The sequence below is a fragment of the Pseudophryne corroboree genome, chromosome 8 (assembly GCF_028390025.1).
Source record: "Pseudophryne corroboree isolate aPseCor3 chromosome 8, aPseCor3.hap2, whole genome shotgun sequence".
NCBI classification, from domain to species: Eukaryota; Metazoa; Chordata; class Amphibia; order Anura; family Myobatrachidae; genus Pseudophryne; species Pseudophryne corroboree.
Window position 1 is genome coordinate 423393649 of NC_086451.1, and position 27985 is coordinate 423421633.

Here is a 27985-nt window from a genome sequence, read left to right on the forward strand (position 1 = left end):
AAACAAACAAACAAACAAACAAACAAAAACTGTCAGACTAAGATAATCATATTATCAAAAAATGTGAAAAAAGGGGATACTATTGGACAATATTCCCCTATGTGCCCCAAATGCCCTAAGCGTCACATGCCCCCCCAGCAGCGTGTTCCACTACATGCCCCCCTGTGTGCCCCCATACATTGCACTATATCACTGCACTACATTCCCATGTCCACTGCATTACATCACTCGTACAACATCCCCTGCATGCTGAACTACATCACTACACTACAGAGTGTCTTCTCAATGGTGTGTAGGCGGCAGCTTGTTATCGGTCGGTGCTGACCAGGAAGCAGGGATCATAGCCTGCTTAAAAACACAGCACCAACAGCTCACCTCTATAGCTTGCACAGTTTACTGCATGCTAGTCGCAGCACTGCGTGGCAAAGAAGAGAGTTTAAGACAGTAGCCGGCATAGGAGAGATCCCAGGTACAAGAGCTCATCCGCACAGCATCGGAACCAACTGTGGGCAGACAGGTGGGTCAGAGACATTGCCCCGGGAGCAGTCTGCTGTCTCACTGGAGCAGCACAGCACTGCTGGTTTTAAAAAAAACCCTGTTTCTCTGTAACTCCTATCCACCCCCTCAATTCCTGCACCCGGGGCGCATGCCCCTTAACCCCCCCTCTATATACAGCCCTGGCATTGGCACCCCCCCCATATTTAAAACAGAGCCAGTGCGCATTGTAATATATAGGGGCATGGCTTCATGGGGAAGGGGTGTTACCACAAAATAATACCAAATCATATTACGCTGCACAGTAGTTTCCATTATTCAAATTACACTGCACAGTAGCACCACTTACACACATTACACCAGGTAGAGCCCCTGTTACACATTACGCCAGGTAGAGCCCCATCACACATTACGTCAGGTAGAGCCCCATTTTACACATTACGCCAGGTAGAGCCCCTGTCACACATTATTCTAGGTAGAGCCCCTATAACACATTATACCAGGTAAAGCCCCTTCTACACATTATGGCAGGTAAAGTCCCCTTTTACACATTATGCCAGGTAGAGCACCTATCACACATTATTCCAGGTAGAGCCCCCTTTTATACATTACGGCAGGTAGAATCCCCTTTTACACATTACGGCAGGTAGGGTCCCCTTTTACACATTACGGCAGGTGGAGTCCCCTTTTACACATTATACCAGGTAGAGAAATATAAAATAACATTCTTGTTTTATGCATCACTCACCACCTCAAGCCCTGTGACTGAGGACAGGTGAGGAAAAAGTCAACGGAGGCCTGACTCTGGACTTGCTGGGCTGCTGCTTCACTGTGAGCTGGAATGCTTCCTCTTCAATGTCACCATGTCTCTCCCCAGAGATACTGCATGAGGGGGAGGGGCGGAGCATCTGATCCAGAGGAAAGGTGGTGCTGTTATACAGAGGAAGAGAGGAGGAAGGAGAGGGTGTTATACAGAGGGATATATAAGATAGTGGAGAGTGTTATACAGGGGGAGACATAAGATAGAGGAGAGTGTTATACAGAGGGAGAGATAAGATAGAGGAGAGTGTTATACAGAGGTAGAGGTGAAGGACAGAGTTATACAGGGGGAGAGATAAGATAGGGGAGAGTGTTATACAGAGGGATAGATAAGAAAGGGGAGAGTGTTATACAGGGGGAGAGATAAGATAGGGGAGAGTGTTATACAGCGGGAGAGATAAGATAGGGGGGAGTGTAATACAGAGGGAGAGATAAGATAGGGGAGACTGTTATACAGAGGGAGAGATAAGATAGGGAAAGTGTTATAAAGAGGGAGAGATACGATAGGGGAAAGTGTTATACAGGGGGATAGATAAGATGGGGAAAGTGTTATACAGAGGGAGAGATAAGATAGGGGAGAGTGTTATGCAGGGGGAGAGATAAGATAGGGGAAAGTGTTATACAGAGGGAGAGATAAGATAGGGGAGAGTGTTATACGGGGAGAGATAAGATAGGGAGAGTGTTATGCAGGAGGAGAGATAAGATAGGGGAGAGTGTTATGCAGGGGGAGAGATAAGATAGGGAGAGTGTTATGCAGGAGGAGAGATAAGATAGGGAAGAGTGTTATACAGCGGGAGAGATAAGATAGGGAAAGTGTTATATAGAGGGAGAGATAAGAAAGGGGAGAGTGTTATACAGGAGGAGAGATAGGATAAGGGGGAGTGTTATACAGGGGGAGAGAAGATGGGGAAAGTGTTATGCAGAGGGAGAGATAATATAGGGGGGAGTGTTATACAGGGGGAGAGATAAGATAGGGGAGACTGTTATACAGAGGGAGAGATAAGATAGGGGAGAGTGTTATGCAGGAGGAGAGATAGGATAAGGGGGAGTGTTATACAGGGGGATAGATAAGATGGGGAAAGTGTTATGCAGAGGGAGAGATAAGATAGGGGAGAGTGTTATAAAGGGGGAGAGATAAGATAGGGGAGAGTGTTATACAGAGGGATAGATAAGATGATAGGAGAGAGTGTTATACAGGGGGAGAGATAAGATAGGGGAGAGTGTTATACAGAGGGATAGATAAGATAGGGGAGCGTGTTATGCAGGGGGAGAGATAAGATAAGAGGAAGTGTTATACATGGGGAGAGATAAGATGGGGAAAGTGTTATAAAGAGGGAGAGATACGATAGGGAAAGTGTTATAAAGGGGGAGAGATAAGATAGGGGAGAGTGTTATGCAGGAGGAGAGATAAGATGGGGAAAGTGTTATACAGAGGGAGAGATAAGATAGGGGAGAGTGTTATACAGAGGGAGAGATAAGATAGGGGAGAGTGTTATACAGAGGGAGAGATAAGATAGGAGAGAGTGTTATACAGAGGGATAGATACGATGGGGAAAATGTTATACAGAGGGAGAGATAAGATAGGGGAGAGTGTTATACAGAGGGAGAGATAAGATAGGGGAGAGTGTTATGCAAGAAGAGAGACAGGATAAGGGGGAGTGTTATACAGAGGGAGAGATAAGATAGGGGAGAGTGTTATACAGAGGGAGAGATAAGATAGGGGAGAGTGTTATACAGAGGGAGAGATAAGATAGGGGAGAGTGTAATACAGAGGGAGAGATAAGATAGGGGAGAGTGTTATACAGAGGGAGAGATACGATGGGGAAAGTGTTATATATAGAGAGATAAGATAAGAGGGAGTGTTATACATGGGGAGAGATAAGATGGGGAAAGTGTTATAAAGAGGGAGAGATACGATAGGGAAAGTGTTATACAGAGGGAGAGATAAGATAGGGGAGAGTGTTATGCAGGAGGAGAGATAAGATGGGGAAAGTGTTATACAGAGGGAGAGATAAGATAGGGAAAGTGTTATACAGAGGGAGAGATAAGATAGGGGAGAATGTTATACAGAGGGAGAGATAAGATAGGGGAGAGTGTTATGCAAGAAGAGAGACAGGATAAGGGGGAGTGTTATACAGGGGGAGAGATAAGATTGGGAGAGTGTTATACAGAGGGAGAGATAAGATAGGGGAGAGTGTTATACAGAGGGAGAGATAAGATAGGGGAGAGTGTTATACAGAGGGAGAGATAAGATAGGGGAGAGTGTTATACAGAGGGAGAGATAAGATAGGGGAGAGTGTTATACAGAGGGATAGATAAGATGGGTAAAATGTTATACAGAGGGAGAGATAAGATAGGGAAAGTGTTATACAGAGGGAGAGATAAGATAGGGGAGAGTGTTATACAGAGGGAGAGATAAGATAGGGGAGAGTGTTATACAGAGGGAGAGATACGATGGGGAAAGTGTTATATATAGAGAGAGATAAGATAGGGGAGAGTGTTATACAGGGGGAGAGATAAGATAGGGGGAGTGTTATACAGGGGGAGAGATAAGATAGGGGAGACTGTTATACAGAGGGAGAGATAAGATAGGGGAGAGTGTTATGCAGGAGGAGAGATAGGATAAGGGGGAGTGTTATACAGGGGGATAGATAAGATGGGGAAAGTGTTATGCAGAGGGAGAGATAAGATAGGGGAGAGTGTTATAAAGGGGGAGAGATAAGATAGGGGAGAGTGTTATACAGAGGGATAGATAAGATGATAGGAGAGAGTGTTATACAGGGGGAGAGATAAGATAGGGGAGAGTGTTATACAGAGGGATAGATAAGATAGGGAGCGTGTTATGCAGGGGGAGAGATAAGATAAGAGGGAGTGTTATACATGGGGAGAGATAAGATGGGGAAAGTGTTATAAAGAGGGAGAGATATGATAGGGAAAGTGTTATAAAGGGGGAGAGATAAGATAGGGGAGAGTGTTATGCAGGAGGAGAGATAAGATGGGGAAAGTGTTATACAGAGGGAGAGATAAGATAGGGGAGAGTGTTATACAGAGGGAGAGATAAGATAGGGGAGAGTGTTATACAGAGGGAGAGATAAGATAGGAGAGAGTGTTATACAGAGGGATAGATACGATGGGGAAAATGTTATACAGAGGGAGAGATAAGATAGGGGAGAGTGTTATACAGAGGGAGAGATAAGATAGGGGAGAGTGTTATACAGAGGGAGAGATAAGATAGGGGAGAGTGTAATACAGAGGGAGAGATAAGATAGGGGAGAGTGTTATACAGAGGGAGAGATACGATGGGGAAAGTGTTATATATAGAGAGAGATAAGATAAGAGGGAGTGTTATACATGGGGAGAGATAAGATGGGGAAAGTGTTATAAAGAGGGAGAGATACGATAGGGAAAGTGTTATACAGAGGGAGAGATAAGATAGGGGAGAGTGTTATGCAGGAGGAGAGATAAGATGGGGAAAGTGTTATACAGAGGGAGAGATAAGATAGGGAAAGTGTTATACAGAGGGAGAGATAAGATAGGGGAGAATGTTATACAGAGGGAGAGATAAGATAGGGGAGAGTGTTATGCAAGAAGAGAGACAGGATAAGGGGGAGTGTTATACAGGGGAGAGATAAGATTGGGAAAGTGTTATACAGAGGGAGAGATAAGATAGGGGAGAGTGTTATACAGAGGGAGAGATAAGATAGGGGAGAGTGTTATACAGAGGGAGAGATAAGATAGGGGAGAGTGTTATACAGAGGGAGAGATAAGATAGGGGAGAGTGTTATACAGAGGGATAGATAAGATGGGGAAAATGTTATACAGAGGGAGAGATAAGATAGGGAAAGTGTTATACAGAGGGAGAGATAAGATAGGGGAGAGTGTTATACAGAGGGAGAGATAAGATAGGGGAGAGTGTTATACAGAGGGAGAGATACGATGGGGAAAGTGTTATATATAGAGAGAGATAAGATAGGGGAGAGTGTTATACAGGGGGAGAGATAAGATAGGGGGAGTGTTATACAGGGGGAGAGATAAGATAGGGGAGACTGTTATACAGAGGGAGAGATAAGATAGGGGAGAGTGTTATGCAGGAGGAGAGATAGGATAAGGGGGAGTGTTATACAGGGGGATAGATAAGATGGGGAAAGTGTTATGCAGAGGGAGAGATAAGATAGGGGAGAGTGTTATAAAGGGGGAGAGATAAGATAGGGGAGAGTGTTATACAGAGGGATAGATAAGATGATAGGAGAGAGTGTTATACAGGGGGAGAGATAAGATAGGGGAGAGTGTTATACAGAGGGATAGATAAGATAGGGAGCGTGTTATGCAGGGGGAGAGATAAGATAAGAGGGAGTGTTATACATGGGGAGAGATAAGATGGGGAAAGTGTTATAAAGAGGGAGAGATATGATAGGGAAAGTGTTATAAAGGGGGAGAGATAAGATAGGGGAGAGTGTTATGCAGGAGGAGAGATAAGATGGGGAAAGTGTTATACAGAGGGAGAGATAAGATAGGGGAGAGTGTTATACAGAGGGAGAGATAAGATAGGGGAGAGTGTTATACAGAGGGAGAGATAAGATAGGGGAGAGTGTTATGCAAGAAGAGAGACAGGATAAGGGGGAGTGTTATACAGAGGGAGAGATAAGATAGGGGAGTGTTATACAGAGGGAGAGATAAGATAGGGGAGAGTGTTATACAGAGGGAGAGATAAGATAGGGGAGAGTGTAATACAGAGGGAGAGATAAGATAGGGGAGAGTGTTATACAGAGGGAGAGATACGATGGGGAAAGTGTTATATATAGAGAGAGATAAGATAAGAGGGAGTGTTATACATGGGGAGAGATAAGATGGGGAAAGTGTTATAAAGAGGGAGAGATACGATAGGGAAAGTGTTATACAGAGGGAGAGATAAGATAGGGGAGAGTGTTATGCAGGAGGAGAGATAAGATGGGGAAAGTGTTATACAGAGGGAGAGATAAGATAGGGAAAGTGTTATACAGAGGGAGAGATAAGATAGGGGAGAATGTTATACAGAGGGAGAGATAAGATAGGGGAGAGTGTTATGCAAGAAGAGAGACAGGATAAGGGGGAGTGTTATACAGGGGGAGAGATAAGATTGGGAAAGTGTTATACAGAGGGAGAGATAAGATAGGGGAGAGTGTTATACAGAGGGAGAGATAAGATAGGGGAGAGTGTTATACAGAGGGAGAGATAAGATAGGGGAGAGTGTTATACAGAGGGAGAGATAAGATAGGGGAGAGTGTTATACAGAGGGATAGATAAGATGGGTAAAATGTTATACAGAGGGAGAGATAAGATAGGGAAAGTGTTATACAGAGGGAGAGATAAGATAGGGGAGAGTGTTATACAGAGGGAGAGATAAGATAGGGGAGAGTGTTATACAGAGGGAGAGATACGATGGGGAAAGTGTTATATATAGAGAGAGATAAGATAGGGGAGAGTGTTATACAGGAGGGAGAGATAAGATAGGGGAGAGTATTATACAGAGGTAGAGATGAAGGAAGGAGTTATACAGAGGGAGATGAGGAAGAGAGTGACAGACTTACACACTCCCTGTCACCTCTCTAGCTCCAGAGTGGACCTTCTTTCTGTTCTTTGGAATATTGCTGCTTGAGCTTTACTCCGCCCCATGACAGTCTGATAGCTCAGCTCCAGGCAGCGAGGGCTGTCTCACTGTCTCCTCTCCTGCAGTGCTGCACTGTTGGGCCAGCAATAGTAACAGCGTGGGGGCTGCATCACACTGCCGGACGCACTCTGAGTGAGTGATCAAACTGGAAATAAACTACAGCTACCAGCAGCATATTTCTGTGATCCCGAAATGCTGAGCTGCATCAGTGGTGCAGCAGCTCCAAGTGATGAGACGCCAAACCAGCGTTTATTTAGTCTAAAGGTGGGTACACACTAGGCGACATGCTCTATGAGTGACATCGCTTAGTGTTTCCTCTGCCCGGGCCGGGTGGTCAGCGGCTGGTGGTACACACTGAGCGATATGACGTTCATATGTGACGTCACACAGAGGCTGGACCGTACAGGCAGCTCTTGGACAACAGTCCAGATTGATCTTCCTGCCTCGGCCAACAGCGAGGGTCATTAACGACCCACGGGGCCGCGGATCTATGGTCATTGGTAGCATACACACTTGCAGAGAAAAGGAGCAATGTCGCTCAGGAAGGGGGAAAATGAGCGACGTCACTTATTTTCTCAGCAAGTGTGTATGCGCCTTTAGTCACTTTCTTAAAATTTGACTAAATTAAAAGTCACATTTTAGTCTTTTTTTTTGTCTTAGTCAAGATTTAGTCAGTGGATTTCAGATAACATTTTAGTCTAGTTTTAGTCAATGATTTAGTCATAACTTTGCAGTTTAATGATACTGTAATGGATTTTGCTGAAGAACCTTTCTCTATAATTCCCTTGAATACTTTGTATACCTGTCACTATGTGTTTAGTAATCTAGGTAACAAACAAGTGCAATACAATGAGATTTCCTTCACAGCATATTCTGCAAATATCAATTCAAAAAAACCTGTGTTCTTTAATTAAAAATGTTACAACCTTACCCTACTTAACTAAATAGTAGTTGACGTTCACTTCATACAACAAGATGTAAAAAGTAATGTACATATACTGTGCTAGTCAAATTGCTTTCTAACAAATATTTAAAATGCCAGCTCTAATATATACTGTGGATGCCTGCGCATCTTATTACCATGTGCTATGAATGTGCGCTATACATCGCAAAACACTGCATCCCATATAAGAAAACAATACACCCACACATTATCTGAGTTCCAAAGCTCATTGATATATATATTTGTTATTAAAAGGATTTATATTCAGTATATCACAATGTATAGTATATATATAGTTACATGGTTACAATTTACACAGTAAGCAGGAATCCATACAGTTACAGGCCAGCATACAATACCATTCCCTTAATGCACCCTCCGCTCCAAATCTCTTTCTCTCTCAGCAACTAAATACAGGTACTGGGCAGACAGCATCTCGAACAGCACCCGGGGAAAAAGAACAGAGAGCTCTTGTGTGTCTGCAATCAGCTATATACTATGTATTTTGGGGGAATGCACACATCTCTTGTTACTAGTCTAGGGGAGGGAACTCTCTCATTCATGATGAGTCACTGGTCAGTTCATATGCAAGCAACGTCCAGCCTTGATGGTGTAATTACAGGAGATAGCCACTGGTCAGGCATGCTGTCTTCCAGGAAATCCATTGTTCTAATAAGAGTGACTTTAGCTTTCATACTTTTAATCATATCTACTAATGGCAATGTGCTACAACTTAATAACAGGCATCAAATGAATCTACACATTAATCTGGTTACTGTGACACCAAGCACGACATGTCCATCTTGCTCCGTTCCAATAATACACATACATGACGTTACTCCATTATATAATTTAAAAACCTTATGATGTCTGGCGCTTAATATGTTCAATTTATGTGCTGTATGAAATATGTGTTGAATCTATCTTTGTGGCATGTCTGTGTAAATGCGTATGTTACCATATATTGCTGTGCTTGCTGCGCGTATTTGCAAGCTAAGCGACTCACAATGTGTGGAGCCTGTATGTTCTCTCTATGTAATATTTCTGACTTCGACAGTCCACCCTTTGGCAGTAAACAATAACTGCCATAAATTATTAACATAAGAAACATATTTCAGACAATAATCGGTGACCTAGACACACGTATGTATTCATTTCGCAAATCAGACATTTGACTATATTTGGGGAAGACAGGGAGGAGGACGAGACATCCTCTATATGCACTCGGCAGTCACGGGACCACTGGTTGGGTGTGGGACAACATTCAACCTATAGAGTATGCTGGTACAGTGCTTTGGCCTATAATGTCAGATTTGAATGAACATTTCACACATACATGTACCTACGTCTTCGTACACTGATGTTCAGATTTGATTGAGGTTCTGCTGGGTAGAGGGAGAAAACACAAACAAATCGTGAAAGTGACATATAAAATTTTCATGGTATACATTCATATCATTCCCTAAACATTGTTTCCATTTCTGTAACGTTTGTTAGGTCTGTTTCATCATTGAACAAGGGTTATAAGTAGTGTCCTTCCTAAATAACATAAACCTTCGGAGTTCGGGGAGAGCCACTTATAAACCTTTCTTCCACATATATTAATGAGCTCTTTATCTGCAATGTGTGAATAGCCATTGTCTGGTTGTTCCTGATTACCTCCCAATTTCCTGAAATTGGTGAGATTTAAACATACCAAGGATTTATCTATGGTACTGGTGGATCATAAGGCTGGGGGGTCTAGTTATATTATATTCTTTGTCCACCGGTCCCCTCCCCCTTCCGTGTAATTCAAGTACCTCAGCTAACTCTAAAAAAATATGGCACTAATCCTGCATCTTTTTGTCTTAGAGGTACCTGTGAGCACATCCAACATTCCGTTTGGTTTAAGACCTTACCCACTAGTGAATGGTAATCACTCAAGGGATGTCTGTCACCTTATTGCTAGACTGACATCTCTGGATGCTCTCATCTTCAAATATGGTGTCACAATAGCTACAAAATACAGTATTCCTCAGACAATAGCCTATCACGTTACCTCCGAACTCCGTAACTACTAGACCTTTGATTTTCTCTGGCTTTAACAAACTGATAGGCTAATCCTGGGATCCTATAAGGAAATCACTCCTTCCTCCAGAACCAGTTCCAGTCCCACACTCGACTCCTCATGAAAAACCTCGCAAAAATAGAATGTCCTGAAAAAAATGTTTGTCAGCGGGAAAGAGAGAAAAGAGAAATAGAACAGAACAACTCTTGTCCATAGCAAATCAATTACAATGACTGGTCTTTCTGTAATCCTTTAGCATGCTCAGGTAGTGTTCAACAGTGCCGCCTCTCAGACTTCACGGAACAGACTCTCTGATGATACTTTTGCGATCTCACTCCATTTACGAGTTCCTTCCGGACTACCGACTTTCCTGCAATGAGAATCGTGGACACAAGTCTCTTTCTCGGCTACTTTCACTGGGATAGTGCTGTCAACAAAACTTGGTATGGTCCTTCCCACCTGTCTATTAGGCAACCTGAGCGTAAGAACAATCACACAGTCTCTTGGTTTACAATCAAGACAGTTAGTATTTGGCATACCGGGAATCAACAGTTTCAAGTTCTTTTGTCAAGTTCTCAAATGCTGGCTCATCTCGATAAGGTACTGTACTGTCACCTCATTGGTGTATTTCTGATCATTGTGCAGATCAATCATGACATGAGGTTGTCTTCCCAAAAAAAAACACAACACAAAAACCAAAACCAAAAACAAATTTTGAAGAGGGTGATTCGTTAAGTGAAGATCTGGGAGTGGTTCCGATGCTACATAATACTAGTGGCAGTGTCTATGATCACAATAGTCCAATTTCAAGCTTTGCTCCTACTCCTAGGTGTACCATTATCTACACACAAATTTCTGCACAATTTTTCTTTGCGGTAAACACAGCAGCATCCGTGGCGGCAGGAAATGCCTCTACCCAGTTTGAGAAAACATCAGTGCACACCAATACATACAACAGACAGAGAGGAGGGGGGTGCAAATCCCCACCCCCTAAATTCCCTTCCGCACACTGAAAATTACCTGTAACCATCCCTGAACCTATCTGGTAATAAAATTCAGAGAATTAGTCACAAATGTTTGCAAACACATGTTTAGCTGCTGGCCACGTCACGGCTTCTCCGATACAGCAGTCCTAACCTACATAATAGCAGTGCCCACATAGGGCCATGTAATTTGTCACAGTAGGCCTCATGATAAAGGCTATTACTAAAACACTTCCAGACAGAGAGCTAACTTACCCAGGAGCCACCCCAGGATGTCCCATTGGCACTACAAGGAACAGCATGCCTTCCAAATGCTGCTCCCATTCAATGCCTCTTGCACACAAGCAGACAAACAATTTGGCAGTTGCTCAATCATACCTGGAGATAATTATATAATAATTACATAACAATAATTCCTAAAGGGTGTTAACTGTACGAAGTCGATTTGTATTACCTGAAAAGGTCCGTTTGTAGGAGGGATATGGGATGGCTCTTTTAGTACTACCTTACCAAATGTTCTTACTCATGCAAGTAAGATAGGTCATTGCTTTCCTGCTTGCCTGAGAAGAGAACCCTGGTACACGCCAGTAAGCTCTTACCAATTTGCACATACCTTCCTTACTCTAGGTGAGTCAGACCATATGCCGCCTCAGCTAGGCTTGGGGGATACGTCCTGGGGGCCACTGGCTTACCTTGTCCATCTCTCTAGAGTCCTGGGGACTCCTAACCATACCCCTTCGACTTCCAGACCTCCTTTTCCTGTAGGGAACACAAATTTGTATCTTAATTTAACTGTTGTGTGTTTGCAATGTAGAGTACCATGAGCATAACTCAAAAAAGAAAAAAGAAAAAAAACATCTCTAGAGGAGAGAAACAAGGAGAAAATGAAAAAGAAAATGTCAGGTTTGCCATTCACCAACAGGCATATCAGTGTCTATACAAAATTTTCCTTCACCAGTATGCTCATCCTTCCTCCACCCTTTGTGCATGACAATGCACACTGCAGTAATACTGGTGTTATTGTGCTGGTGAGATATACTGGGTTCAGGCAGAACTCTGAAGGACCAATTAGGCATGTAGTGTTTGAACTGTAATCGGGTCCATGTATTGTACCACCCTGTGTGAACGCAAAAGATGAAGAGGAAACTGTGGAGAAACAGAATAGAGGTTGGTGACAGATTAGTTTGTAGAGGTGGAGAGGATTTTTATTAAAATTACAACTGGATTGGGCACTACGGGGAATTGATTACCTACTTTGTCTACCCCCCCTTAAAGCTTGTGCATGCGGTGTCACTACTGGGACTATTTCAGCCATCAATCCAGTGTCCTGTCCATCCTAAGTTCATAGGGAACCCGGTATCTGTGAGATAATTTCCTCTACCTGTGATGGACATGAATCTAGAACAGTGTAATGCAACATTAGTCTTGAGGGTATCTAACACACCTTGTACTTCCTGAGCGGGAGTACAATATATGTATTTCAAATTTAACAAAATCTCTGTTACGTTAGTCAGGGGCCATTTCTGTTAGGAAAAAGAAGGAAAGGAAAGGGTTTAGCATTGTAGGGGCCCAATCGTAACTTCAGCAGGTTTTTTTTGTCAAAGGGTAATGTTGCACTTCTTTCATTCCTCCCATTTGCCGAATTAGTGTTTTCCAGTGACCTTATCCAGATGGAGAATTTTCTATTACTGCAAAAGACAACAAAAAATAAATAAATTAACAAGCTTCTAGTTCATGCGATGTATTCATTCAATCCTTCTCATCCCGTATTAAGGGTCTGTACATGGTCCAACAAACATTTCCGAGCTCATCTTGACTAGGGGCATTATTAGGAATGAATACTTCTTATATGGTAACTAAAAGAAATACCCGGGGGTTACCCTGTCTCTGTCCGCTTTCCTACTGGCAAATACTAATGTGCGGACAGGTTTTTCTCCATTTCTGACGTTACTTTCATGATTTTTATTTTATTTTTTGGGTTTTACTATATATGTACACGAATGACACCATACTTACCAGTTCCACTGGTCTCAGCCACTTCCCCCGCAGGATACTGCTCTTCTTTTACCGGTTGGATACTCCTCTGAGTGCATGAGAAATGGCTGAAACCAATCAGGTCGCCTTCTCCTCCTAGATAAAACTTCGACATTCATTAGTACATATATAGGTTACATTCATATTATTCATATTTTTATTTTTATTATTTTCTATAGTTTGTATGCTGGCCGTAACTGCTTCCACATCTACATAAGGCGGTGTACTTGCTTTCTCTTTTTCTTCCTACTTGTTTATTGTTGCTACAAGTTCAAACAGTTCTTATATTTCCATTCTTGTCTTATATGACTTTGGTTAGACATACCACCTGCAATACCTTAGGATCAAACTCACCATCCCCAGGGAATGATGCCCTATCTTCAGCAGTCATACGTACCCATTCATTGCAAAAAGCCTCCGTGTGTGTACCATATTTACCACACATTAATAAACCTTGCTGACCCTTTTGGCCGCACTTCTCCTGCCTGAACCCTGGTTAAACGTCTCTTGCTTGAGCAACTGGCTCCCATATTTGTGGGGCTTTTCCCACAAACACCAAAATACACAATACAAGCAGATGGTAAAAGTTCTTTGAGCACTCTTCACCCACTCTCGCCCACGCTGGCCAGTACTATGATACACTGTCGATAGTGGATCGCGATGTACCCAACTTAGGGCTCCTATCAGACCTTACAGCACCGTCATTTCTTTCAGAGGAAATTCTGTTGTAATATTTTCCTGAGAGTGGCAGCGAAAAATTCCTTTTTGGTATCTTTCCACTGGAATTTTTGTAGGGTGAAAAATAGAAAACTTCAATAACTATTGCTCACCCTTTCCAGTGGAAGCCCACCAGGGAGATTTCCCGACGTTATCAAAGAAAAACACCTTGTTTACACAATCACACCTGCGTATGCTTTCCACAGTGCCTATGACACAATAGTATCACGTTGTGTTGTGTAAAACACACAGCCGTGCGGTTCAATCGCACAGCCTATAGATACTAGTTGTCTATCCGCCCTACGATCGCTGTTACCTGAAACACCTAGACCACTCTAGACCACCTAGATTTGGGACACCTAGATCACCTAGACCACTTCAGACCACCTAGACCACCTAGACAATACGTAGGGTTGCGAACCCTTACGCCACTGAGCCTCTACTAACCCAGTGTTTCCACAGGATCCCGATTTCTCCTCGGTGTTCAATACACTCACTCAGATACACCTCGTTTTTCTTTTCTGTACAGAAAATACCACTCCCTCCGATTGATGGTTTTAACCCAAAGGCAGTAGCGTTTAAACAAAGTCTTACACTAATCTGCTTTTGAAATCGGATAGTTATGTGCTATTGTATTAAATGTATACTATCCCGCCTTTAATTGAACAACTATCGTGTGGTTTTACTTTGCGCCCGCAACCTTGCATAAACACGCTACCGTGCATGCCTTTTACGCCTCGTGTGCGACTCTGTACTTTGTCCGTACCACGTGTACAAAAGTGCGTCCGCAATTCAACAAACCACACAGTCTCTATAAATGTGAGCAATACAAACTACAGGTTGAGTATCCCTTATCCAAAATGCTTGGGATATGGGATTTTTCCGTATTTTGGAATAATTGCATACCATAATGAGATATCATGGTGATGGGACCTAAGACTAAGCACAGAATGCATTTATGTTTCATATACACCTTATACACACAGCCTGAAGGTCATTTTAGCCAATATTTTTTATAACTTTGTGCATTAAACAAAATGTGTGTACATTCACACAATTCATTGATGTTTCATATTCACCTAATACACACAGCCTGAAGGTCATTTAATACAATATTTTTAATAACTTTGTGTATTAAACAAAGTTTGTGTACATTGAGCCATCAAAAAACAAAGGTTTCACTATCTCACTCCCACTCAAAAAAGTCCGTATTTCGGAATATTCCGTATTTCGGAATATTTGGATATGGGATACTCAACCTGTATTATCGCTCACTAACACAACCCACACTTGTTCTGTATAAACCTTTACGACCAGGTCAGAACTGCGTTTTGTGTTTTATAATTATGCCCTTAACACACTAATTGAAATATATATATATATATATATATATATATATATATACAGGAAAAAAACATCCGGCACTCTGATCAAATGAAAAAATGCCAGGGTGCCCTCCTAATAATCATATAGTAGAAGTATCCTTCCCCACCTGTGGCTCAGGTGATTAGCAGCGAAGGAAAAGGCGGCACTCCATGGACTTGTGGGGAAAACTTTTTAGTGTTTAAAACATGATGGCAACAAATAGCATCGTGTAAAAAAAAAGCAAACAAGATGCAGGTATCTTACAACGTTTCAAGGCATGGCAGCCTTTTCATCAGGTAAGTAAACCTAGTGCTGTGAAAAAAACAAACAACGAACCAAACTAAACCAGAAGACACTCACCTGTTAAGTAGCGTGAACAGCAGAGGAGAGGTGTTCCCGGCGTCTGTGACCGGGACTTCCGGGTGAGTCACGTGAGCGGCTCACCGATGACGTGTCCGTTGCTAGGCAACGCGTTCGTGAGGTAGCAGGCGCCGGGAAAGCCTGTCAGTGAATCAAAAAAGAGCAGAAAGTGTAAAGGCATGTGTATTACATGCAATACCCAGCCAACCAAAGCTGATATAAGTGAAGGTGAAACATACAGTGTGTTAAGATAAATTAAAAAGAAGATTAAAAAGTCACTATTCTACAGCTGTGTAGCAAGATAGAGTGCAAATATAGGAACTTGTGAACATATTGTAACTATGGGGGTAATTCCAAGTTGATCGCAGCAGGATTTTTGATAGCAATTGGGCAAAACCATGTGCACTGCAGGGGAGGCAGATATAACATGTGCAGAGAGAGTTAGATTTGGGTGGGTTATTTTATTTCTGTGCAGGGTAAATACTGGCTGATTTATTTTTACACTGCAAATTAGATTGCAGATTGAACACACCCCACCCAAATCTAACTCTCTCTGCACATGTTATATCTGCCTCCCCTGCAGTGCACATGGTTTTGCCCAATTGCTAACAAAAATCCTGCTGCGATCAACTTGGAATTACCCCCTATATGTCCCCCATGGACAAAGAAGTAGTAACAAAGGAGTAATAACAAATTTGATTAACTTGGGCACTGTGCCCTAACTGTCGTCTGTCACAGGGCAATGGATGGGAAAGGAAGGACAAAGGGTACGTCGGGGGGGGGGGGGGGGGGGGGGGAGGGGGAAAAACACGGAGAAGGAGGGGACGGGAAAGGAGAAAGGAGAGGGGGGGGAGAAGGACAGGGAGGGAAAAGTGGAGGAAGGGGGCTAGGGAAAAAAAGGGGGAAAAAACGGGACTGCTCTTAGGTACTCAGAGCATCTAAAATGACCTAATGTCGTGTCTCTCTTATAAGAAAACGTTCCAGGTGAATTTTTCGTTTAGTCCCTTAGGTGATAGTGCATCCAGAAGAAAGATCCATTTAGATTCGCACTTGGATAGAGCCCGCTGTCTATCGCCACCTCTCAGTGGTACCGGAATGTGGTCAATGATTTTGTATCTGAGGCTGGACAGAGGGTGGCCACATGATCTAAAGTGGCGTGCCACTGGTTGGTCGATCTGCTTGCCTTTCAAAGATACTTTTATGGCCGATCGATGAAGCGCCATCCTGTCGCGTAGATTTCTAATAGTCTGTCCCACATAGAGCATGCCACATGGGCAAATGATAATGTACACAATAAAAGGTGTAGTGCATGTAAGCACATGACGAATTTTGTATTTATGACCTGTATGTGGGTTGTAGAACTCATGGCCCATTTCCAAATATTTACATGTGGTGCAGGATGCACATTTGTAGCACACTGGTTTCTTCGTCTGGATGGCCGAAGCTTTAGAGTGGTTCTTTGGGACAATGTTGGTTTTTACTAGGATGTCCCTAATATTTGGTCCCCTTTTGTAGCTGGGCATCAATGTGGTATTTTTAAAACAGGGGAGGTCTTTGTCACCTGAGACAATTTTTATGTGATTTGTCACACTATTCAGATGTCATCTTCCGCCCAGCGGATAAGGGAGGTGGCATTGTAATTCAGGACACTAATAAATACATTAACTATATTGACCTACTTCTTCAAGATCAGTCCACCTACCGCCACTTGCCCGTTAATCCTACGGATTCATTTAAACGGGAACTGGACCTGACACTATTAGAAGCTTATAACTTGGGACATTTTGACAAAAAGACCTATGTTTCACTGATCACTGAATATCAGATCACACCTGTATTATACACAATCCCCAAGCTTCACAAGAATCCGGTAGACCCTCCACCTCGACCAATTATTTCAGCACGAGGGTCACTGCTACAACCTATCTCTCAGTTTTTGGATCAACTTATTCAGCCGTATATTATGGAACAGCCCACGTTCCTTAAGGATAGTGATGAGCGGATTCGGTTTTACTCGGTTTTCAAAACCGAATCTTATTGGCTATCCAAAACACGTGACATCAGTGAGCCAATAAGATTCGGTTTTGAGAACCGAGTAAAACCGAGTAAAACCGAATCCGCTCATCACTACTTAAGGATACTACCCAATTATTAATTAAACTGAAGCACCTTGGAACCGTGCCCACCAACACCCTGTTATGCACTCTAGATGTTAAAAATCTATATACGGTAATCCCCCATACTAGTGGCTTAGCCGCGATGGATTTGTTCCTTTTTAAACATCACTTTGATTCTATACCTATTCCACTGTTTCTACATTTGCTGTCCCAAACCTTAACACAAAATTACTTCATTCACCATGGCCAATATTATGTACAAACAACTGGTTGTGCGATGGGGTCCTAAGTGGCCCCATCATTTGCTAATGTATTCATGTTCCAACAGGAAGATTCATTTTTCTTTTCATCATCTGATATAGTAGGCAAAATGCTACTATATACACGCTATATTGATGACCTGTTGATCATTTGGTCTGGAACAGAGGAGGAACTTATCAAATTAATTAACCTGATTAACACAGAGGATTCCCCCATCAAATTCACTTACCAGATCAGTACCACTAGCATCAACTACCTAGATGTAAACATTGAGATCGTACACAACCAGCTCCAAACAAAGTTATTTTCAAAACCCATGGACCGCAACACGCTTCTTCACCACAGCAGCTGCCACCCGCCTGCATTGATACGGGAGCTACCAAGATCTCAGATGCTCAGGGCAGCCCGTATATCTAGTGACAAACCCACCCTAGCTAATATGCTAGAACAGATGATCCACAAATTTGCGTATAGGGGTTATAAACTTCGAGAACTAACCAAGATCAGAGATGAAGTACTACAAATCCCCAGAGATCAGCTGCTCGGAAAAATATCACACTACACGTTGCCATATATTCACCTCATGCGCGTGCCTGCTGCACGTGCACATTCTCTCCCATGCGTGCGGATACTCGCAGCTGCGTAATGGCGCCTCCTCGGCCATGCGCTCGAGCGCGTGGTATGTGCATTTACGGTAGAGTTTGTGTGCGTCTAGCGGGCGACTCAATCATTAAATAATAAAACCAAATAGTATGTTTTATAGATAATGTTCCCCTTAATAATGACTGTAAGTTTGTTTAATGTAACTGGTCGCTGGACAGGGGAATTCCTCTTTGCATGATATGAAGGGTCAGACAGGGTTTGAGCAGTGGTGTTTGGTACCTAACTAAAGAACATTTTATTAGAAACAATCCGGTGCTGGTTAGGTAAAGATTAATCACTCCTGCGTATAGTTATGGCCATTAGTATTTTCTGGACATTTACTATATTTGCGATTCATTACCCATGCGGCGGGAATCTTCAGATTCCCTCCCACCTGAGCAGTTTGATATAGTCACAGCCCACCTGTTCAAACTAACCTATGACCTTTTGTTATGATGCGAGGAGACATTCCTGTGTCCAATGAACAATGAGATTATAGGTCCCTTTGTAGTGTACTGTATGCAGTGTATATAAGGGCAGCCAGCCTGGCCAGCTCTCTTGCTCTCTCCACAAACGGTTTTCATCTTGACTAACTTGGAGCTGGTACCAGAAGCTGCGCAGCGATCATTCCCCAGTGTGTGTGTAAGTTATTCTCTGTAACCAACCAACTTATTCCCTGTTTGTATTGGCCATACTCTCTCACTCTCTCTCTCTGTTATTGTATAGGATTGTGACGCTATTGTATATTTATGTGTAGTGATTCTGCTTAGATATTGATGTTAGACTGTAGTGTATGAATTGTTAACTGTATTCTTTTTTACATCAGCTAGACATTGTTAGTAAAGGTGTTGGAACCTTAGCAAGGTATCGTGTGTTTATTATATTGCAGAGGGTAATAGGAGCGTCTCAAACGCTCAAGCAGCTTTAGCATTAACAAGGTGAAGCAGCGTTACATCGCTACAGTATTTCAGTACAAGGTTTACAGTATAAGAGTATCCTTTCTGTGTGTTACATTCAAGGTTTACTGATTGTCATCCCGTGAGCGTCTGCGCCGCTCGTGTTCTCCTCGTGGACTCGAGCGTCCACTACGCTGGTAGCGTAGCATTACGGTAGTCGGCTGGCTATAGCGTGCTCGACACCACGCATTAAGCTGTGAGCGAGCGTGTCGCATGTGCGTCTCGATCACGGCCGAGCGTATGCTACGCTAAGTGCGTACCCTTACGGTACCCCACACGCCAATTGCGTACTGAGTCTCTTACCCATTTATAGTGAATGTTATAAGATCAATAATTAGCTTTATCAATATAGTGTGCAAAAAAAACATCTTGGATCACGAATCCCCTTTGTGACTCAATTTACCACTGCCAACAAAGTAATACCACGTGCCACAAAAGCACTGTGGCCCATTGTCTCAGGTGACAAAGGCCTCCCCTGTTTTAAAAATACCACATTGATGCCCAGCTACAAAAGGGGACCAAATATTAGGGACATCCTAGTAAAAACCAACATTGGCCCAAAGAACCACTCTAAAGCTTCGGCCATCCAGACGAAGAAACCAGGGTGCTACAAATGTGCATCCTGCACCACATGTAAATATTTGGAAACGGGCCATGAGTTCTACAACCCACATACAGGTCATAAATACAAAATTCGTCATGTGCTTACATGCACTACACCTTTTATTGTGTACATTATCATTTGCCCATGTGGCATGCTCTATGTGGGAAAGACTATTAGAAATCTACGCGACAGGATGGCGCTTCATCGATCGGCCATAAAAGCACCTTTGGAAGGCAAGCAGATCGACCAACCAGTGGCACGCCACTTTAGATCATGTGGCCACCCTCTGTGCAGCCTCAGATACAAAATCATTGACCACATTCCGGTACCACTGAGAGGTGGCGATAGACAGCGGGCTCTATCCAAGTGCGAATCTAAATGGATCTTTCTTCTGGATGCACTATCACCTAAGGGACTAAATGAAAAATTCACCTGGAACGTTTTCTTATAAGAGAGACATGACATTAGGTCATTTTAGATGCTCTGAGTACCTAAGAGCTGTCCCGTTTCTTTCCCCCTTTTTTTCCCTAGCCCCCTTCCTCCACTTTTCCCTCCCTGTCCTTCTCCCCCCTCTCCTTTCTCCTTTCCCGTCCCCTCCTTCTCCGTGTTCCCCCCCCCCGTCCCCTTTGTCCTTCCTTCCTCATCCATTGCCCTGTGACAGACGACAGTTAGGGCACAGTGCCTAAGTTAATCAAATTTGTTATTACTCCTTTGTTACTACCTCTTTGTCCATAGGGGACATATAGTTACAATATGTTCACAAGTTCCTATATTTGCACTCTATCTTGCTACACAGCTGTAGAATAGTGACTTTTTAATCTTCTTTTTAATTTATCTTAACACACTGTATGTTTCACCTTCACTTATATCAGCTTTAGTTGGCTGGGTATTGCATGTAATACACATGCCTTTACACTTTCTGCTCTTTTTTGATTCACTGACAGGCTTTACCGGCGCCTGCTACCTCACAAACGCGTTGCCTAGCAACGGACACGTCATCGGTGTTCTCCTCGTGGACTCGAGCGTCCGCTACGCTGGTAGCGTAGCATTACGGTAGTCGGCCGCCTATAGCGTGCTCGACACCACGCATTAAGCTGTGAGCGAGCGTGTCGCATGTGCGTCTCGATCACGGCCGAGCGTATGCTACGCTAAGTGCGTACCCTTACGGTACCCCACATGCCAATTGCGTACTGAGTCTCTTACCCATTTATAGTGAATGTTATAAGATAAATAATTAGCTTTATCAATTGGGGGCTCGTCCGTCCTCCACATATCCGCACTAGCGAACACAGACTTTATCTGTCAGCAAGGGCGGGAAGGCAGTATCCCTTCGTATCGGGATACAGTAGTGCTGGCTAGATAAGCGTCTGTTTCGCTACGTTGAAGGAGTGCTGGTAGAATCCGGAACCGGAGGTAAGAACAATACGCTATTGTCTTTTAAAACTGTTTATTTCTGTTTTGCGTACACACACATGCACGCACACACCTGTATTTCTTTTCATTTGTGTATTTTCACACCTCACCTTCCTGTTTGCCATTTCACAATTAATAACGTGCTGAGAAAGATTTGTTGCTATTGGTAGTTAAAAGTAATATTAATACGTTAAGGAATAATTTGTAAAACACGCACACGGCTTGCCTAAGATACAAGGAAGTTCTGTGTGGTGTTCAGTAAATGATTACAGTTAAAGATCATCTACATTGATATAAACGTGTTAATTGTATTTCTGTGGATATACCTGGCTTGCGTACATGTGTCTCTAACAAAGGGCGGGACTAGAGTACGCGACACAAGGGCCGACGCACGGAGCGTATATTATGCAACGGAGCGTCTGGGTACGCCCACGTGATACAAATCACACGATAGTATTGTTTTAGTTAGGCGATACGGAGGCAACGCGATAATAGCGCAAATCAATCTCAGTGTCCAAAATTTTAAGCTAATAGATCCTTCTCTAGTTGCAACTCCTCTGGGATTGGACTACTGCCTGTATGAAAGGAATTTCTGTACAGAAAGATTAGAGTGTATATGAATGAACAGGAGTGAGTGTGTAAATTAAGGTATTATTTTTTGCGAACCCACAAATCGGGATCCCGTCGGAGACCACATCAGGTGAGTGGACACTTGGTGGCGTGGGACTGGCTTGCCCGCGTTAACATTATACAAGGTAAAAGGAGCAAGTAGTATCCGCAGACAAAAGGACTGCGAAGGTTTAAGCGCAGCCCGAGGGGTTTTGCGTATTACCCATATAGATTGAGCTCCGGCTGAAGGTTTCGCAGCCTAAACAACTGATTCCGTTGGTCGTACAGCGTATAAATATTAAGTTACTTGTGCGCAGTGCGACTGGACTGCACGTAATTGTGTGCATTAGTTTGTTACCTTGATACCCATTAAAATTTACTATGGGATCATAAACGCTATTTGTACATTCTAACGTGATTTGTGTAGGTTTTTGTTATTTTAAGGGAGTTTCACTGCTCACTCAGGAAATCTCCAACAACCAATACTTACTGGGGAGGGTAGATCCCACACGCCCCAGTAAATAGAGGTTACAAAAAGATCCAGCGAATTGGGTACGTCCAGTGGTGGGCACACTGCTGGAACTCGTATTGGCCAATTGGGGCGTAGAGTGAGTGAAGGCACTAGTTGAACTTTCACCGTCGCCTTACCGCGGGCAACCTTGGTTTGTTTTGTAAGAATTCGCTGAGACAGCGATATCTGCAAACGATGGGGGCCAATTGTTCAAAGAAGGGACGTCCAACAAGGGTTCACGTTGGTAGTTGCTGGCCCAAAGGGTCCGCACGGTTATTATGCAAAGAATGGGAACGAATGACAGAGGATGATGGGGAGCAGTTTCCCCGGGTAGGCAGTTTGAACCCTGAGGTAGTGCAAAATCTAAGAAGAAGGAAAGGTCTCATTAAATCTGCAAAGAGACGAATCAGACATTATGACTGTTTACAGTTATGGCAACGGTAAGGTGAGAGACAAGGAGGATTAGCTTACACAGCTTACTCTCACTGTGGTAAGAAAAGTATGGCAACAAGAGAGGAGGTGGTTACAGAGAGTAGCACACTGGTGAATGATAAAAATGCACTTAGCAACTGTATTATAGATGATAAGAGTAATTGTAACAAATGTAACAATGATAAAAGTAAACCTGTTGAATGTACAACTGTTAACCTGTGCAAGTTGCACTCCATGTTAAACTTCCCTCAGGATTACCAGCAAGAAAGTGAGCCCAGCACGATGTTGGCACCTTTTCCAGCAGCCATCCTACAAGACATCCAGGTGGACGCGACCAATTCGGTAAAGGCAATAATCAAACCCCCTAACGGAGGGTCAGGTGAGGTCGTGTCCACAGGTACGTACGGTGTTATATATATCGCACAAACAAATGTACCTCATATTGAAGAACCAACACAAGATGATGTAGTTGAGTTTAATCCTGTCAGGGTGATCACAGTCCCCAATGGGAAGACTGACGCTCAGGGAATCATTCCCGTCAAGGACAGTGCAATGCGCCGTCCCTGGTCCCGGACAGAATTAAGGTCAATTATGTCTGAATTTCCTGATCCTAGGAAAGATCTAGTTGCATGTCAAAGGTTTATTAAAGAACTAGGAAACTCCACAGAACCCACCAACAAAGATTGGTGGACAGTGCTGAGGGCATGTTTGCCCTCCAGTGTTGACCCTGCGAAATTTATTACTGATTGTCAATTAGACACGGAAGTACCTCAAACGGAGGAACACAATCAGGAATGTATTAAGCAGATCAACCGACAGTTAGGAGTATATTTCCCAGCCATTGTCGAGTGGAACAAAATCTTCTCCATAAGACAAAACGAAGGGGAAAGTACTTCTAATTATTTCCATCGGGCATTGCAGGACATGACTAGGTATACAGGTATAGAAAACATCGAAACAAGTGCACCGCACAGAGAAGTAGCAGTATTTGTGTTAATGGATGGTTTAAAGGAAGTGTTGAGAGCAAGGGTACAGACCACCAATCCATACTGGAGAAATATCTCGGTGGCTGCATTAAGAAAGTCCGCTGTTGGACATGAGCAAAACATCAGCAAGCACAGGGAAACACAGAGAAGTAAGAAGCCCCAGACCCCTGTGGGTAAGTCAAAGGTGATAAGGTGTTATAATTGCCAGAAGGAAGGTCATTATGCAAGAGATTGTAGATCAAGAAATAGACAAAGGTTATATAAACCCCCTAGACAAGAACACGAGCAGAGTTATAACACACAAAACTGTAATCAGGAATCACCTAGGAAGAAGTTTGGGCCGCACCTGTAATATGCAATCAGGAAAGGTGATCATTAGGACTGATAGTAAACCTGAGGTTACAGTTAATTATATTGGGAGGTCAGTTCCTTGAAGACACAGGAACGGCCGGGTAAACGTTGTAAAATTTATTTGTAAATGTTTCTTTTTCCCCATCTCTGACGTTCATCGGCAGAACTCAAACATCACATAGCTACTTGGTCTTGCAGAAGTCTACCTAACCCCAGTGTGACCTACCGACATCGGTGTGTCCTGGCCAGGCACAAAAGGGTGGAGTGTGGGAATACTGGTGGGGAGAGGACTGCGCAAGGATATCGGTGGATGTGTTGGTGTGACAGCCTGATGGTGAACGGAAGATCTGACAATGTTTTTTTTTGTTTGTTGTTTAATGTAAAATGTGATGAATTGTTCTCTCTCTTGTTTGTTTTTTTTTTTTTCTCTCTTCTCTCTCATGTTCTTATGTTTTAAAGATGGTATGTCACACATCAGTTAGACAAATGGTAATGCAAGATTTTTGCTCCTTACAGAAAGATCGCAGATTTGGAAGGAATATTGTATCACCGGAATGTTCGTTTGGAAGACTGAGAGACAGCACCTTTGAGATGACAGCAGAGCAAGAGGAACAACAAGACTAGAGGACATAAGACATCGTAACATTTTTCTTTCCCCTCAAAGTATTTTTTTGTGCCCCCATTACAAATTTCTCTTTCTTCTCCTGTAAGATGGACTCGCCCCAAGAGACTGCAGTCCGTGTTTTCCTGTTGACCATGATGTTGACCAGAGCAGTTTGTTTCGGTGAGAGTACCAGTGAGGTCGAGAAAGGATCCGGAATGGGTTTCTGATGACTGAGACGGAGGCGTAAAATTTCCAATAGAAATACAATCACCGAGCAAAGGCGAGTACCAGAAAACGATCTAGCAGCCATGTTATTTGTAGACATTGTGAAGGATTGTTAGCTAAAGAGAACTGCATCTGTAGGCATTGTGACAATATAGTTGAGGATGGGTGCATAAAGAAATGTCAGTCCAGTTTTAATGTCCACATGGACCGGCATCCATTGAGTGACTATCACTCCTTAGTGGGTAAAGTGTTAAACCAGACAGACTGTTGGGTATGCTCTCAAGTACCTCAAGGTCATAGCAAATCAGGACTAGTACCATTCCCTTTAACTGTAGGAGAGGTACTTGAGCTAAGTGGTGGGAGGCCGGTGGACAAGAGGTTTAATATCTCTAGTCCTCCTAGTTTGAAGCTCCACCAATATCATGTGGATAGGTCCTTAGTGTGCTTTAACATTTCCAATCCCCGAAAGCCGGGAAATTGGGAAGTGTCATGGAGTAATCAAACCATGACCTTTTCATACAGACCCGACAGAATGCCCATAGACACAGAACTTATACGCCAGATAGCTGACCATGGAAAATATTTCCGGTATAGGTACACTCTAGGAAGTAGGACCATGCGAGTTGGAGAAGTATCACCAGGATACTGTGCACATATCGTACAACCTGATACGTGTACTACACAGATGGGAGAGTTAGGGTTAGGAGATTTCACATGGAAAATTTGTAACATGATAATGTCATACTCCATCCCATATGTTCTCCCCGATGATGCATATTTCATATGCGGGAGGAAGGCGTATAAATGGCTTGCCCCAAACTCAGAGGGATTGTGCTATATTGGAAAAGTACTGCCTGAAGTAATGACTGTATCCCATAACAAAATGAAAGATATTCACCGCAGTGCCCAAGCTCCTTATACTCATACTCATTACGAGCACATTGTTAAACGGCACATGATAGAGAGGACAGAGCATCTGGCCTCTGATCTGATCCATGAATCCACCGGGATTCAATTCCTACTCGCGTTAGATATCACTCGTACCGCCCGAGGAGTGATAAATTATAAATATATATCTGCGCTTGCAAATTTATTGGACAATATCACCGAAATGTATGACGACACATTCAGGTACACTGGGAAAGAGTTACAAGCCTACAAAACAGAACTGGTTCAGCATAGGATGATTCTCAATTACCTCACAGCTGTGACAGGCGGGTATTGTGTTACCCTAGCAACTCAGTATGGAATAAAGTGCTGCACGTACATTCCAAACAGCACTGAGGACCCGGTCGAGGTCATAGACCAAAAGATGGATGACATTTTGCAATTGAAGTGAGAGTTCCGAAGGAAACATAATCTCACTCTCACTGCTGTGGGTAATGAGCTGACCAGTTGGGTGTCATGGTTGAACCCACGAAATTGGTTCTCGGGCTTAGGAGAATGGGCCCAAGGTATTATTATGGATGTAGGGAAATTTCTCTTGTGTATTCTGGGTGCCGTCATATTGGTTGGCCTGATATTTAGATGCGTTCAGGTTTTAACGAAGTGTAAAGGTAATACCAGAGTGATGAGTTTGAGGAGCGAAGACATTGTAATAACAACAACTAATTTGATTTATGACCCAACGATAGAGACAATGTTGTGATGAAAATGTGATTCCACGGTCCGTTTCTTTCACCCATTTCTCCTTTGTTTTCCTCCAAGGTACAAAGACCCGCTTGGAAGAAGAATTTGACAACCTCTTTTATACAGACCATTGATGAACTATGCTACAAGCCCCAATTTCCCTAGTGACTTTAACTTTTACGATAGCCCAACACTTTAGAAACTATAACTTTATGGACAATGGAACAACTTTTGCTCGTTATTTATAGCAAAAGCATCGGGAGACTACAGTCAACATGTACATCGAGACAAGACACAAGACAAGACTTCAATCGGCAAATGTATATTAAACTCACATAGTTTATGACTGCATTTACAATAATTGCTTCTTATCTTCACCTCTACAACCTTCAGGTAATGACACACATAGTCGATAGGGAATATAGATACAGGTATCAGCACTCACATATCCCCCCATTCATGTATCATCAACTAAATGTGCTCCCCCATTTGTTGCAACCAAAAGCCGAAAAGAGCTCGGTAAAGTTTGACAGCCCATCCACAGACCCGTAATATGGGATAAGAAGGAATTCAAATGTATACTACGCAATACCTCGAAGCTTGATCTAAAACACGTACGGCACGATGATACATGACTCCCCAAACATGGATTCATACACACATGCTTCTACTATCCCACTAGGTCATACCTTTTTCCCACCTGCTCCTCTCCTCCCTTTACCCAATCATAAAATGGTATTTACATTATGACATATATTTTTCTTTTTTGAACTGTTTTAGGAAGTGGCAGTTATTGATGACTGCCAAAGGGTGGACTGTCAAAGTCGGAAAAATATCATACTACACGTTGCCATATATTCACCTCATGCGCGTGCCTGCTGCACGTGCACATTCTCTCCCGTGTGTGCGGATACTCGCAGCTGCGTGATGGCGCCTCCTCGGCCATGCGCTCGAGCGCGTGGTATGTGCATTTACGGTAGAGTTTGTGTGCGTCTAGCGGGCGACTCAATCGTTAAATAATAAAACCAAATAGTATGTTTTATAGATAATGTTCCCCTTAATAATGACTGTAAGTTTGTTTAATGTAGCTGGTCGCTGGACAGGGGAATTCCTCTTTGCATGATATGAAGGGTCAGACAGGGTTTGAGCAGTGGTGTTTGGTACCTAACTAAAGAACATTTTATTAGAAACAATCCGGTGCTGGTTAGGTAAAGATTAATCGCTCCTGCGTATAG